This window comes from Protopterus annectens, chromosome 7.part1, assembly GCF_019279795.1.
Source record: "Protopterus annectens isolate FY-2018-M chromosome 7.part1, PAN1.0, whole genome shotgun sequence".
In the NCBI taxonomy this organism is placed as follows: Eukaryota; Metazoa; Chordata; order Ceratodontiformes; family Protopteridae; genus Protopterus; species Protopterus annectens.
This window is the reverse complement of record NC_056740.1, coordinates 78885021-78900655: the sequence shown is the minus strand read 5'-3', so window position 1 is coordinate 78900655 and position 15635 is coordinate 78885021.

Sequence of the window (15635 nt, the reverse complement as noted above, 5' to 3'; positions counted from 1 at the left end):
CTCATATTTTTGTCTGTTTCTCATAAAATTTGTGGTTTTATAGCAAATCACTGAGGATAGAATTCATTAAAAATGGCATATATTTGAGTTTCAGACTTAATATCCTTCATAAAAATGCATGCTAACACAAAGCCTGTTATTCCAGCAGCATTCTAATTTTATAACAGCAATATTTAAAAATTTGCCATTATATTTGCACCTTTGTCTTCCCATTGTTTTAGGCCTTGTACAGATTTCTTGAACTAAGAGTTTGAGAGGTATGCTTCCAACCATCTCTCACTTGATTACTTTGTCCTCTACAATTTTGTGCAGCAGTGGCAGAAAAACTGTTAAGTATTGTTTGTTTGGTCATGGCAGTATGTAATATTAAGAAACAAGGTAATTTCCCAAATAAAATAAATGGCAGCACAAATTTCTTGTACTAGTTTGCACTTAATCAAGTGACATGTTTGGCCTACAGTTGTGATCTTGATTCTTCCGTGTTCTTATAAAATGTAAATAATCAGCCTATGCATTGTACTAGTTATATACCTGAATATGCTTGCTTAACTGATGTATTTGAAAATTCATTTATAATTCATGTTCTTAAATATACACCTTTATTCTTGAAATATATATTTATTACTATATCACATATAGAAAGGTTTATAGTGTTGGAGCTTTCCCCAGAAATCTACTGAGTGTGTATTTTTTTTTCTTTTTTGCCAAATGGTGGCTTTGTGTTAGGATCTCTGTCCTATAGCCCCAGAGGGTGATGTTCAATTCAGTTTTCTGCTTAATATAGACATAGCATTTTTACGCATCCTCTATGTGTGTGCAGGGCTTCTCTCCAGCTACTCCAGTCTCTTCCCACCTCCTAACAACATGCTACTTGACTGGTTATGTTAAATTGTCCATCTACATGTTGCATTGCCCGTTTCCCTTGTTTACCTATTAATAAGCATCTACTTTGAGTAGGTTAATCTAGTGACAAGCTTTACCTACTGAGTTTGATCAACACTGAACTTACCCATGACACAACAGTTTCAGATATGCAGGAATGGCTGCAAGGAAGTAGAGAAATATACTTAATACTTTGATATCTGCAGCAGTGAACAAATCAGCTTTCAGTTAATTTATTGTAAAAAGATGAAGCCAAATAAAACATTTTTTTTTACAATGCTGATCCTTACTTGAAAGTTCAGGGTTAACAATTGCTTTCAAAATGGTCTTAACTTTTCTGGAGACATCATCTAACCAATCACAGTAAGAATTAACAGGAACACACCAATCAGCTACCTGGATTTATCTTCATTTGATATTACTGAACATCCATCACATTATTCCCATACTAAGTCTTTAGATCCAATAAAAGGTCCATGTACAGAATGTCCTGACTTGTCAGTACACTGTCTCATGAACAATGAAGCTCACAGAGCATCCTTCTTCTAATCATTAGCTTGAAACAATGGGTGGGAGTTAACTAATATGTCTGCCACCCTTTTAGGAGTTCAGGGTTCAAAGGCTGTTGCTCTGTATCAGTTGGTTTTTGTATTTGAGGAATGTATACTATGTCAGCATTTTCAACATTAAGTCAGATGATGTTCAAGGTAGATGTAGGACTACATCAAGTGTGTACCCTATTCCCCCTCCCATATGTGATTTTCACATGCAGGGCATAAGAGTTCAGCCAAAGTCAGGAGACTATCGAGTTTGGGGGGTTGATGGTTGTATTTTTGTTGTTTGTGGATGATGTTTTTCATTAATCTCAAGTGATAGTGATGTCAACCATGAAATGGAGTGATTCACTGCTTAGTTCACATGGGTTGGGATGAAAAACAGCACCTCTAAATCAGATGTCATTTTCCTAACCTACAAAAGGCTGGATTATTTTCTCCAGTTGAACAGGAATCTGGTAACTCAGTTGGAGGAGTGTGCTTCCTTTTAGATGCACAGACTGAGAGTATACTTCCGAAACCCGAACTACAAACATTCAAATAAGCAGTATTTTCCTCCTGCCTGATTATGTGAGGCCAAGCTTCCACATTCCCAATGACAGATATAGATATAGAAATATGTATAATATATCAGCTATGCATAAGGAAACCAGTTTAGTATCCTAGGTTATTTTCATGAGTGAGTGTAGAAAGGATTGGGATATTGACCATCAGACTGGTACTGCAGTGGAGGTGTCATACCAAAATGAATTCGGAAAGCATGAGTTGTCAGATTAGCAATCCGGTTACGTCCACATCCTCACCTATGCACAAAAGCTTTGGATAATGCCAAAAAGGATGACATCATGGTTAAAGGCAACAGAAATGAGCTTCTGTCATAGGCCAGGAGGGCTCTCTATCTGTGGCACAGTGAAGAGCTAAGCAATTGAAGAGAATATTGGAGTATAGCCTCTGCTCCTTTATGATGAGTCAAGTCAGGTGGTTTGTGTACCATGTGTGTTATGATATCGCATGCTCAGAAGAACGAATGACACATAATTGACCCCATGTAAGGGAAAGCTTACAACATCGAAACCTCAGAACAGCGATTTCTTTCCAAGGGAAAAAAATCGCTCTTCCGAAACAAAATAAAAAATTAAAACATTGCATAATGTGGGGAGCTTCACCCCCTACAACCTCCGACGTGGCGGGCTGTGCCCCCCACACCCACCTACTTAAATATACCAACTCTGAGTAGTGAAAGGGGCCAAGCCAATTATTTCCAGGGAAAGAATTTGCTGAAAAGCCACTTCGCTATTTTGCCTTTTCACACTTTTCAGTTCGACAAAGACGCATTCGACAACCTGCATCTGTGACAGCATAATAGGGAGCCTATATATATATATATATATATATATATATATATATATATATATATATATATACATATATAGGCACGCACACACTTACACACACATTTATGTGAGTATATTACATTAGATCACAAATTAAATTTGTCAGGAGACAACATGTAAAATTTCATCAAAAAATAAAAACATCTAACCAAAACATTTTTGAAAATGCAAATGTTGCAAAAATTTGCATTCAAATTCTAACCCAGTGCACTAAACTAAATATTGCACCAAAGCAGGCCTACTTAACAATCTAACAACGATTACAAATGAAAGCAATGTATTGAAATTTGCAATCAAATCCAAACTTTCACTTAATTGCCTAAAGTAAACAATATGCAAAAGTAAACCTGACAATCTAAATGTAATGATTGCAAATGTAAGCACTGTGCTTGCATTTGCAAACAAACACAATCCTAACTCAAACACCTAAATTAAAAATATAACAAAACATATCTACCAAACAACCCCACTACTCCCCTAAACAAATACATTTTATGCTACTTTTTATGTGGTGGGGCATTGCCCTCCACCCCCACCTACGTGAGGCCCAGACCCCTATAAATTGCATGCACTAACTCCATGGTCATACAACAATGTAAAATGAATCCCCCCCTGGAATTATGATATATATAACAAACCACAAACCATTAGTCAACTATAGTGTAAACTAGTAAGCTTCCTCACTGACCATTTTTAATACAAAATCTGCCTGCGATAAACTCATAGTGTGACCACACACACACACACACACACACACACACACACACACACACACATATATATATATATATATATATATATATATATATATATATATATATATATCAAAATTTCATTACTTTGAAAAAGAAAAGTAAATGTCCACTTCAACGAAAGTGCATTTCAACGAAACACCGGATGGTTTGACTAAAAAAGAAAAACACAAAAAAAAAAAACACAACTATACCAACTCCGAGATCTCACTACAGCGAGGAAAAGGGAATATTCCCATTCCGCTCTGTATTGTGATCTCCATACTCGGTTTTTGAAGTTTTAGTACTTTGAACAAGTGGTCTCATACAAGTGGGTTTCAAAATACTGAAACTTCAACCAACCAAAGTAGACCCATATATATATATATATATATATATATATATATATATATATATATATATATATATATACATATACACACATATATGTGGGTGTGTATATGTGCATGTGTGTAGATAGATAGATAGATATAGATATGTGGGGGGTGTATGTGAATATATATATTATATATATATAATATATATATATATATATATATATATATATATATATATATATATATATATATATATATATATGTGAGTTTAGAATGAATAATTATTGATGCATTTGATTTGATCAAAACACGAAACATCAAAAGAACATCGGAAATTATCATTAATCGCCACTAAAATCAATGAAAAAAGTAATCTGAAATGTAAACCAAAGTAAAACAAAAAACAGTTTTATGTGGGGGACTTTGTCCCCCCCCAAAAAAATGCATATATTAACTTGATGGCTGGTACAAACTCTAATTAAGGGGGAATGTCCTTGAATATGTAAGAGCAGTTGATCTAATGAAACCGTTTGCAATTTGACAAACTCTACCACTGATGAAAAAACACCAGTATTTTAGCACGCAATGAAATGTGTGTAGAGATAAATTACATAACTCATATATCTATCTATATATATATATATATATATATATATATATATATATATATATGAGGAAGGCTACATCTCAGATAACTAAACTCTTTAATGAGGTTTAATTAGCACATTGGATGGTTGTCCTTTATTTTTTTTCTTGGCTGCTAGTTTCTATGATTTTTTTTCTAGTATGATGCTAAGATTCAGCTGTTACTTTCTTGAGTCTATCACACGCAGAAATAACAGCATGGCTCCTGAAGGCAGGGGCCAAGTAAAAGCCTTTAATTTCGCAGTGTCATTATTTAGTCAGTTACTCTTGCAGGCATACCCTTCTTTAGATTATTTTATGTGCAGATGAACAACCAACATGCTAATGCTTTTGATTTCGACAATGAAATAAAAAGGCAATATTTCTTAGAAGGAGTCAGGTATGAGACTTCAGAACTAGTTCCCATTAATTTAAAAGACAACCACCGACTCTTCTCATAGAAACAGCTTGCCTGAATGAATCTATGCATAATCAGGTATTGCTTTTCTTGATTTTTGTTTTACGGTTATGAATATGATGCATTAATTTAAGTTCCATTAATAATCTAAATCTGTATAATAACCATGGGAATTTTTTTTTTAAATATTAAAACTGAAACTAATTCAATCCATTTTCTGTTACAACCTTGCCATGCTATTTACAGCATGTCAGAAATGATTAGTGTAGCAAATCAAAATGACACTACAAAAGTCTAAGCTTAGTTACCAGACTTTCTCATGTACACAGAAATGCAAAACTAAATGGTAGATAAGGACTACTTTACTCACATATTGTCAATATTTTTTACTTCATGGAATTGACAACTAATGCTATAGTCTCCTTTTCCCTCTATAATTACTACAGGAACATCCCATCCATTTTGAATTTTCCCAGTACTTCTGATTTAAGTGATTTGTTCCATGCATGCATACTAACCCTTTCTGTGAAATAATACTTCACATTATCTATTAGATGGTCTGCTCTCTGTCTACATCCGTCCATCCATCCACAACCCCTTTTTTCACATTTTTGCACATGGGGTTAGGGTGTCACTTTAACAATGACAATCATCTAGAGCTACATATTGCTTGCAAAAACTGCCATCACCATTAAAATGTTTCTTGGTATAATAACCTTCGAAAAGCTATGCTACTCGTTTCTAGAGAGAATCTACAACATTGTCATTGTAGTGATTATGATCTTCTAAATTTACAAAGTAATCCAGACTGAGTATTGCCGATGTGCTAAACAAGCATGCCAGCCTCATGTTCACTCTTACGCCGCACTTCTCCTTTGCATTGCATTCTATTAATATTCTATTAATATTCTGTGTCTGTTATCTGTTTTTTTACATTGGTTATGGATCTTTAGGGACCATTTGGTATAATGGTTAAGATCATCGACTCCGATGCCAATGCCTGTTTGGAGTTTGCATGTTCTTTCTGTGTCTCTGTGGGGTTCCTCCCACCTGAAAAAAATAACATGCTGGGTGTTTCCATCTCATACTCACCCAAGACTGCCTTGGCATCAGCACAGTATCTAGACGGTACCCTAAAGAGAGAGAGTTGTGTAAACTAACTGCTTTGGGCATCTGCTGTGGTAGGCAGTATCTATAAGATAAGAGAATACAGATCCCAGACTGCACATGATGGCAGGGTTAGTCACTTGATGGTGTAAAACTATGGCTCTTGAGCTTCAGTTATGTTGATTAGTGTCGCCAAATGGGCATGTGTATTTGCTGGTGATAAATGAGCTGTGGACCCAGTTTACTCTGACCTGTGCCAGGGACCCATGCTACTGGTTGGAGAGGTGTATGTGTTCCTATTGGCTAGTCTGTACCTGCCATAAAGCACAGCAGCCCTGGGTCAATAACCTACTGGCCAGCTAATGTCCAGTTGCCCAGCTTGAGTTTCCTGGGATAGCTTTGTTGAAAGCTAGATGTAAAACCAATCAGCTTCCAAAAATGTTCTAAAAGTTGCTATACTCAATGTTGGTTCACTGACAGGATGGAGCTTGGAAGTGAATGATATGATGGTAAGGAGGAGGCTGGCTATCCTATAGTTTCATAGTTTCATAGTATAGTACTAGGCTATCTGCCCTAGGGCATTTATCCCATGTAATGATACAAAAGTGTACAATTTAAATTAAATTTAGTTTACTGTGCCTCTATCTAGCAATGACACAGAGATGACTAAAACCTATGATCACCCATCCATTCTGCCTAACATGGACAGGTATCCTGTTATGTCCTATTCATATTTGTGCTGAGGTTTAGATCTTTAGCTCTCGTGGCTCTGATGGATTTGGATTAAATAGGATAAATTTGGATATGTTTTAAGGAGACAAGATGGAAGGGCAGTGCAGCAAAGCCACTGGGTCTGGAATCCAGAGTCTACTAATCAGAGGAGGACAGACTAGAAATAGTTTGTGAACTGTGGTGAGGGGGAGACTTCAGAAGACAGGGAAGATGTCAATGCATCAGACTCTAGTGCAAAGAATTGGCAGTATTCATATTCTCAGCCTATGTCCCACAGCATTCCTACAGCTGGATAAAGAAGGACAACTTGCATTGGTATTGCTAATGGATACATGAATGCACATATCGGGACAAACAGAACAGGATATGAGCACTGCCTGGGGCCGCATGGATGGTGGAATAGGAATAACAAAGGAGAGGCCATTCTAGACTTCTGCCTGGCAAATGGCTTGATTATGGCCAACACATGGTTCAGAAAGAGAGGCAGTCACAAGATCACATACAAGAGCAGCCAGCATGCAATACAGGTAGACTTCTTCCTAGTAAGGAAAGGGCACTGCGTAGAATCAAAAGCTGCAAAGTCATATCAAATGAAACAGTCAGCTCACATCATAAACCAATGGTTGCCACAATCAGCTGCTCTAAGGGCCACAGAAACCAGGTTGAAGATCTGGAAGTTAACTAGAGACAAAGCATAACAGTTCAAGGAATTGGTCAGGACTCTAATGCCTCAAGAAGAGGAAAAGGTTGGAGATGAAGAAGAATGAAAGTGCATCAAAACAGCATGTGTGAAGACTACAGAACAGATATGCAGCGGAGCTAGGTATAGAAATAAGGTGCATAAGGAAAGCTGGTGGGGGAATGCAGAAGTACAGGAAGTCATCAAAAATATGAATGAGTGCAGGTAAAATTGGAAGACAGAAAAGATGGACCAGGCTAAAAAGGAATACTGTTTGGCTGACAAACAGCCTAAAAAAGAAATTGCAGTAGCAAAGAGCAAGGCATCAGAGGCACTCTACCAGCTTCTGGAAAGTGACTCAGCACAAAGAAACTATATCAGGTTGCAAGGCAAAGACAGAAAGATAAAGAAGATAGTCGGGCACCCTTCATAAGGGACGACAGCAACAAACTGCTCACCAGTCCACAGCACATCAAAGGCAGAAGGAAGGAGTACATTCAGCACCTTCTGAATGAAGAAAACCCCACAGGATCTGCACTGCCCTATATACAGCCTATGATGGGAGAATAAGAGGAGCCCACCCTAGAAGAAGTAAGAATAGCACTAAGGAAAATGAAGCCAGGGAAGACAGCAGATATGATAAAGATGTCGGGTGAGATAAGAGAAAAATGGTTCCTGAGTGTACTCATAGCAGTATAGAGAGAAAGGCATATCCCAGATGACTGAAGAATAAGCAGACTTGTGCCAATGTTCAAGAACAAAGGGGACATCCACAACTGTGGGAATTACAGAGGTATCAAACTTCTGTTAGATTGCATGGAAGGTCTGGAGATGGTGAATGATAAATGAATATGCAAAGTAGTAGTAAGTAATATGGGAGATGAACATTTCAAATTCAGATCAGGATGGAGCATAACTGACTCTATGTTTGCACAGAGACAGATACTTGAGAAGAAGCTAGAAATGAGGAATGGGTCCAAATGAACATTCATAGACTTGGATAAAGCATATGACAAGGTCCCAAGAAAGCTGATATAGGCAGTCCTTCAGTGGTTCAGGGTCCCAGAGACATCAGTAGATTTAGTGCAAGGACATGATGACTCAATGTCCCTCCAAACCCAGAGAACACAGCAGACTATGCTTAATTGGAGTCAGAAACTCTGTGCAATCATGTCAGTGGGTGCATAGACAGTACTGTACCTAACCAAAGTAAGCCCTGAACTAGCCACACACAAAAAAAAAAAACAACATTCCCTGGTGCCATCCCAGGATATACAACAAAATGAAAAAAAATGGCAAAAATCAGGAAGGGTAATTCCCATAAAGATAAACACTCTCATCAAATAAAATAGGCAAAAGAGGCTAATTAGGTTAAACAAAGCCAACATTGAGGTTAAGTTAGCCTCACAGAGCAAACATAATCATAAGACCTTCATCAGTTATGTCAGAAACATAAAGGGCAGCACACAGCAATGTGCTGAACTGGTGGTTAATGGTGCCACATTCACTGTGCCTGGCAATATAGCAAGCCAATTAGCGGACAATTAAAGTTTCAACTTTACATTCCCTCTCACCCCCAACCATCACCCAAGAAATACCCTCAAACATAACCCCTCCAATTGTAACTAGGGAATATGTACTGGCTGCACTCACTACAGCCAAGCAACATAGCCTCAGTGGCTCCCAATAACATCACTGGATACCTCCAAAACAGTCTAAAAATATAATTTATTAGGACCCCTGGAGTCACTGTTTAACTCTTGTCTTAAAACATGCTTTGTACCCCAAGAACAGAGGACTGGGACAGTCAACCCCATTCATAATGGAGGATCTTCAACAGATCCTGGAAACTACAGGCCCATTATTCTGACAAGTCTTATTTGCAAAGCCATGAAAAGAATTATCATGAAAACTGTCAACAAGGACCTAGGAGGTCTCCAGACACTGGATCCATCCCAGTTTGCCTTTGCCAAAGGAAGGTCATGCTTACTGAACCTGGTGGACTTCTTTGGAAATGTCACTAAGGCAATGTATGGGGGAGGCAGTACATACTGCCTATCTAGATCTGGCTAAAGCATTTGATACAATACTCCACTTGGCATTGCCAAACAAAGTTATAGAACTAGGCATAAACCCCTTTATAACATGCTGGATAGCTAGCTGGCTCATGGATAGGACCCAAGAAGTTAGGATCAGTGAAGCCACCTCCACAAAGAGGCCAGTCACCAGTGGAGTCCCTCATGGCTGTATGCTGGGCCTGATCGTCTTTGGCATCTCCTTCTTGAAGGTCAAAGCCAATGTCAAAAGCCTCTGGCTGACTAAGTTTTCAGATGATTGCAAACTGTGAGCAGTCATTGAATCCACCAAGATAAGAACACCCTTAAGGGAGATCTCACAAAAACAAAAGCTTGGTGCTAAGGCCATGACTTAAAACTCAGTGCCAAGAAATGCATTAATATCCTTTGGTAAGTCAGCCACCCTGGGAAACTACATCATCAATAAAACACCCCTAAAAGTTGATTAACTAGTCAGGGACCTGGGAACTCATGTAGCCAGTAACCTAGCCTTCGATCAAGATGTGTCCAGGGTAGCAAGCAAATAATTCCATATTGCTCAACTTATAAGTAAGGACATAGCATCTAGATCCAGAGTGTTCATCATAACACTGTAAGGTGATCTTTGCCTGGTGTACAAGGCATACATGGGCCCCATTTTGGTTAAACTTTTGCACATCCACAAAACAAACAACATCAGAACTAGTATATCAAAAGATGTAAATTTTTGCTTGCGACGTAAATAGAACATGTTGGAGAGACAGGTATGTTTCTAAAGGAATTCCCTTTGTCTGGAACAGGCTCTCCATCCATATGAAACAGAGTTCTTCCTTAATCCTATCAGAGAGCAACTTGAACCAATGGATGAGTAGTCAGAAATACATGAAAAAAATAAATATATTTTATTTAAACATGAATAAGGCAAAACAGACCAGTTTTGGCTCAAAAGTTAATAAGCTTTCCTCAGTTTGTCTGTTTTGCCTTATTCATGTTTAAATAAAATATATTTATTTTTAGGGACCCTATGCCTATGTGTGCTGGCCTATTGTTTTTTCGTGGATGTTTGGAATTTTGGGGCCGTGCACTTGCCGTACTTGCAGGAGTCTCTTATTGTCATTCAGCTTCTTCTTCCTGCTGTTGGCCTATGGGTATGGTGCTGTAATCAGAAATTCATTCCTGGTCTGACGCCCATGTTTCTGGTGGATTGAGACAGTGAGTAAATCATGCCCTATATAAATCAATTTTGTGGGTCACATTTGGGTTTAATGGCTATGCTTATAAGGGCTGTAGTGGTTGTTCACCTAGCATACATGTATGAACCTATGAAAATGGTGGAAAGAACACATTTTAAAGTATTTTTTGCAGGGAGGCAAACCTCCCCTGCATTCTCGATGTGTGGAGGTAAACTCCCTGTACCCCCTGAACTTATTTATGCCAACTCCATGGCACACAAACTTGAAGAAGGGTGAAATTACCAATGAAAAGGATCACCCCCCTGGGAAAACTCAGTGACAGTGATTTCCTATGGAGGAGGTGCAATCCTCAGTGGGTTGAATTTTGAGTAAATGAAGCCTGAGAATTCAATCTTTGTCCACCTGTAGGTTAATTGAAACTTCAGCAACATGTCTTTATTCCTCTCATAGGGCCAGCGTTCAGAGAGAGAGAGAGTCTCCTAAATCTGGTTACTAAAGTGATTTTATCTCTCTCCTGTTTGGTATCTACTTCTCTGAAGTACAGGCTAACACAGAAGGTCTTTGGCTAACAAAGTTCGCAGATGACTGCAAACTAGGAGCCATAATCAAAACTCCTAATGATGTGGACATCCTACAAAAGGGCCTCACTGAGACAGATTCCTGGTGTCAAAGCCATTGCCTCAAGCTCAATGCCAAAAAGTGCATTGTCTTCCCTTTTGGTAAAAACTCTATACCCATGAACTACCACATAAGCGGTAGTCTACTTAACACCGAAAGTGTGATAAGAGACCTTGGGACACAGGTGGACAGCAGTCTCTCCTTTGATAATCACATCACCACAGTAGTCAGGAAATACTTCTATGTGGCACACCCCATCACAAAAGGTTTCTCATCCAGGAAAAAAGAGGTCATTGTTCCCCTCTACTCATCACTCATTAGACCCATTATCGAGTACAATGCCCCTTTTGCTATGTACCTTACAAGACATCTACAACAACTAGAAAGGCCACAGAAATACCTTACAAAGAGGATTACTGGCCTCAAACAGATGCCCTACGCAGACCGTCTCAAAAAACTCCAGCTATACTCTGTCAGATATTGCCTACTCAGAGGCGATCTCTGCCTAACATACAAAGCTATGTCAAACCCAGAGCTGTTGGACGTGTTCCATGTAAAGAAATCCCAATCCCTCCGAGCTACATGCTCTAGGGACCTAAACCTTGTCACCACAATAAACAGAACATGCTGGAGGGATAGATTCCTGTCACAGAGACTTCCCATACTCTGGAACAAACTACCTATCTATATCAAACAAAGCTCCTCATTAGCACTCAAGAAAAATCTTGATGATTGGATGGGAGATAGGAAATTTACCCTGGGGATCACTTCTGCGGCTCTGCTTGACAGGGGCACAGGAAAATAATTTTCTTGGGTGGCAAAAGCCAGGGTACCATTTGGCTAGGCTTATATAGGCCCTAGGGCCAATAGCCTAGTACCTACCTATGAACCTATAAATCTGTACTAATCATTTGTATTCTCTGATACATGGTAGGCAATGGGGATCAAAACAAGCATTATCTGAATTGCACAAATCACACTTTCACTTTAGGTATCAGATATCCATGCAGCTATCACCATCTGCATGCAGTTAAGCAACTTCTTGACTATAGACTGATCATTTCATGGAACATACCTTACAAACATATTACACCAGAGTACAAAATGTGCGACAAGGTTTTAGCATTGATTGAAGTGTAAATAGACCCAATGTAGTTAAAGTGGGTTCCCTAAACATTTATATCATCATTGTCAACATCATGACCCACTTTTTCCACTTTCCACGTGGAGGCAGGATATCAGTCAACTGTTACCATCTCTCTCTATTCAATGCCATTCTCCTGTCTTATTCAGCCCTCATGCCAGACTTTCACAGGTCTTGTCTCACACAATCCATCTACCTCTTTGCTGGATGCCTTCATTTTCTCTTGTCTTCTTCCTGCCTGTCCCAAGTCTTCTTCAGCAGATTGTCTCCTGCTTTTCTGCACGTGCCCAAACCAACATAATTTGTTCTCTTTGTCCTTTTCTGCAACTGGAGCTACTATGGCTTCTGCTCTTATGTCCTCATTTCTTCAGCTGTCTCACAGTGTATATCCTGACACCCATCTCGGGCAGAGACAGATAGAAAGACAGAGAAGAGTGAGACACAGAATTCCTAAAAAAACAATATAACAGGCTCTTACAAAAGGTGGATGACATGGAAAACAATGAACAAAGAAATAATCACATAATTTATGGACTAACGAAACAAACCATCACTTAATAAAAGGTAATTTATCTTGGAATAGTTCCTAACTGTTACTTATTTTACTGGGTTATGGATTTTGGTTTCAAAGGAGAAAGCTTTATGATCAGAGCTTACCTGGGAGAATGAGATATTGTGGGGTGGGTGCAGCATTCTCCCATATTTGTGAATATGAGGTACAGTTTGTTAGAGCCCATAGTGGGTGAATTCACTACTTGGTCAAGGGTGCTTGTATTTGCAAAGTGCAGAAATCTCTGTATCTGTAGATCTGAAGCAAGGTAGCACTCCCAGTCTATAGAGGGGTAATTAAAGTCTCCAATGAGTAGGGTGTTAGGTTGGATGGTAAATGTCTCCAATAAGTACAGGTATGCCTTGTGAGCTTCTTAGGACATGGAGAGTGACCTATAGCTGGCTAGGATATGGTACAGGAGTCTGTCTATGGTGAACTGCATTTGGAGGAACTCCAGCATGTCATCCTGTTTGACCAACCTAGAGGTATGCTTGTTACTAATGCATATAGAACCACTGGCACCTTTAGCCCTTGTCTATATAGCTACTGGTCTATAAGTGTGTAAGGCATTGAAACCTTGCACTGATGGGGTACTCTATATTGCTTTAAGCCATGTCTCAGTAATTGCACACATATCTATATTCTAAAGTGTGAGAAGGGCTTAGAGGGAGTGTAATTTTTAGTCAGACTCCTGGCAATGAGCGGTAACCCATTGAGGTTCCGTTGAGTTGATTTGGTATGTCGGTAGCTTTGTCGATTTGGCATTGGATAAAAAAGGCACTATGGGGAATGCATTTCAGGGATTTTGAACTTTGGCAGGATGAATTTTGTCAACTCATAGTGGAAGACTCAAATCAACGTACAGAAGAGCAATCTTCAAAAACATGCTTGGATGATACATTTTATCATCCTTATTAGCTATTGCATATATATGTTAGCATATCTTCTTTTGAAACTTACTCAGTGTTCTGCCAGTATAAAACACAGAACACTTCAAGAATGAGGCTGCATGTATTGTAATGTGTTTTATGTTTAAATATTTTTTTTATTTTACTTTTTGGCAGGTGTTTTACTGCTTTTCTTGAGATTTTATTGTTTTAATGATAATTTTCCATTTATCTAGGTTTGAGAAGCCTTTTGTTTGAAGACATTCTTATTAGTAACATTGAGACATTGCAAAGTCACATAGATGAAACAGAGAGAGAGAGAGAGAGAGAGACCGAGACAGAAAATAATGGATTCCTAATAAAACAATATGAGTGGCTATTACAAAAAGTGGGTGATGTAGAAAACACTGAAGAAAGAAATAATCCTAGAATTTATAGACTAACCCAGAATTTGAAAATGATCAAAATTACTTATTTTCTTACTGCTTTGTTTGCCAGGTTCCAACTTTTCAGGAATGTTTCTTCATCAAATAGAAGGGGTTCACAGGTCCTTAGTGAAACCACCATCCAAGCAGGGATGTCTACCTAGGTTCCTATTTGTTAAATGCATTTGCCCTGTAGGTAAACATCTCATTTTAAGAGCAGCTTAGAAAAAACCTTCATAAATGGGATCTAATAAAATAAGATTTGCTAATGACTACTCATTCAAATTTACAGAAAAGACTTCTCAGCTTTTGTTTAAATCTTGTTAAAAATGGCATAAAGGCAGATTCATAGGTTAGCACTAGATTATCAGCCCTAGGGCCTATATAAGCCTAGCCATAACAATTCCCTGGCAATTTCATCCCACACTATTTACTTCCCTGGACCCCTGTCTAGCAGGGAGACTGACGTGATCCCCGGGGTGAATTTCCTTTCTCCCATCCAATCGTCAAGGTTCCTTTTGAAGAGATATTTTTTTTTAGCAAAACAAAATGTTTTGGTTTTGCCTGCACCAATGGCATGTAAGGATATCGCTCTGACTATTGCCAGGGTAACTGAAGTTCAGTTAACAGCTCAGGCACTTGATGGTGTACACAGGAAGGTTGTACATGCCCATCCTAGGGGGAGGGGTCTGCGCAGTTGGACATACCTTCCTAGTCAATACCTGGTCAAGGCCAGAGGCACATGAAGTGTTGTCTCTGGAGGGAAGAGCACCTCCACAGCCCATTGCATGCTAACTCCTGGGATGGTAGAAGTGTTCCTAAGTGACAGGGTTTTGGAGAAAAAAATTACTCCTCACTATCTGTTTGATATGGCCCCAGGATATAGTGATCTCCTCACTGGCCCTAAATATGAGTCAGAATTAATCTGAGGGAGGCTAAGTTGAGTTTGGTAGACCTAGTAAATGAGGAAAGGCCCTGAGAGCAGCTGATGGTTAGCTGTAAGGAGTCAAAATTGTTCTTTCAGAGACCAACATTTGTAACTGACTAGAAGAATTTTTTTTTTGTCCAGTCAAAAAATATTATCAAATCTACTGAAACCAAACAATTCCAGTCTAAAAAGATATGCAAATGAAAAACAGCTGGAAAATGATGGTTTCATCTAAAAAAGTGAAGGGCATATAGGACACCTACAGCAAAAACTAATGCTGAAATGTGATGTTTCTGCTGTAGCACTGTGCAGATATCTTAACAGTTTGTTTCCCTGCAGGGAATTCACTTGCTTTCTTGCAGGGAGTTGTTTATTTT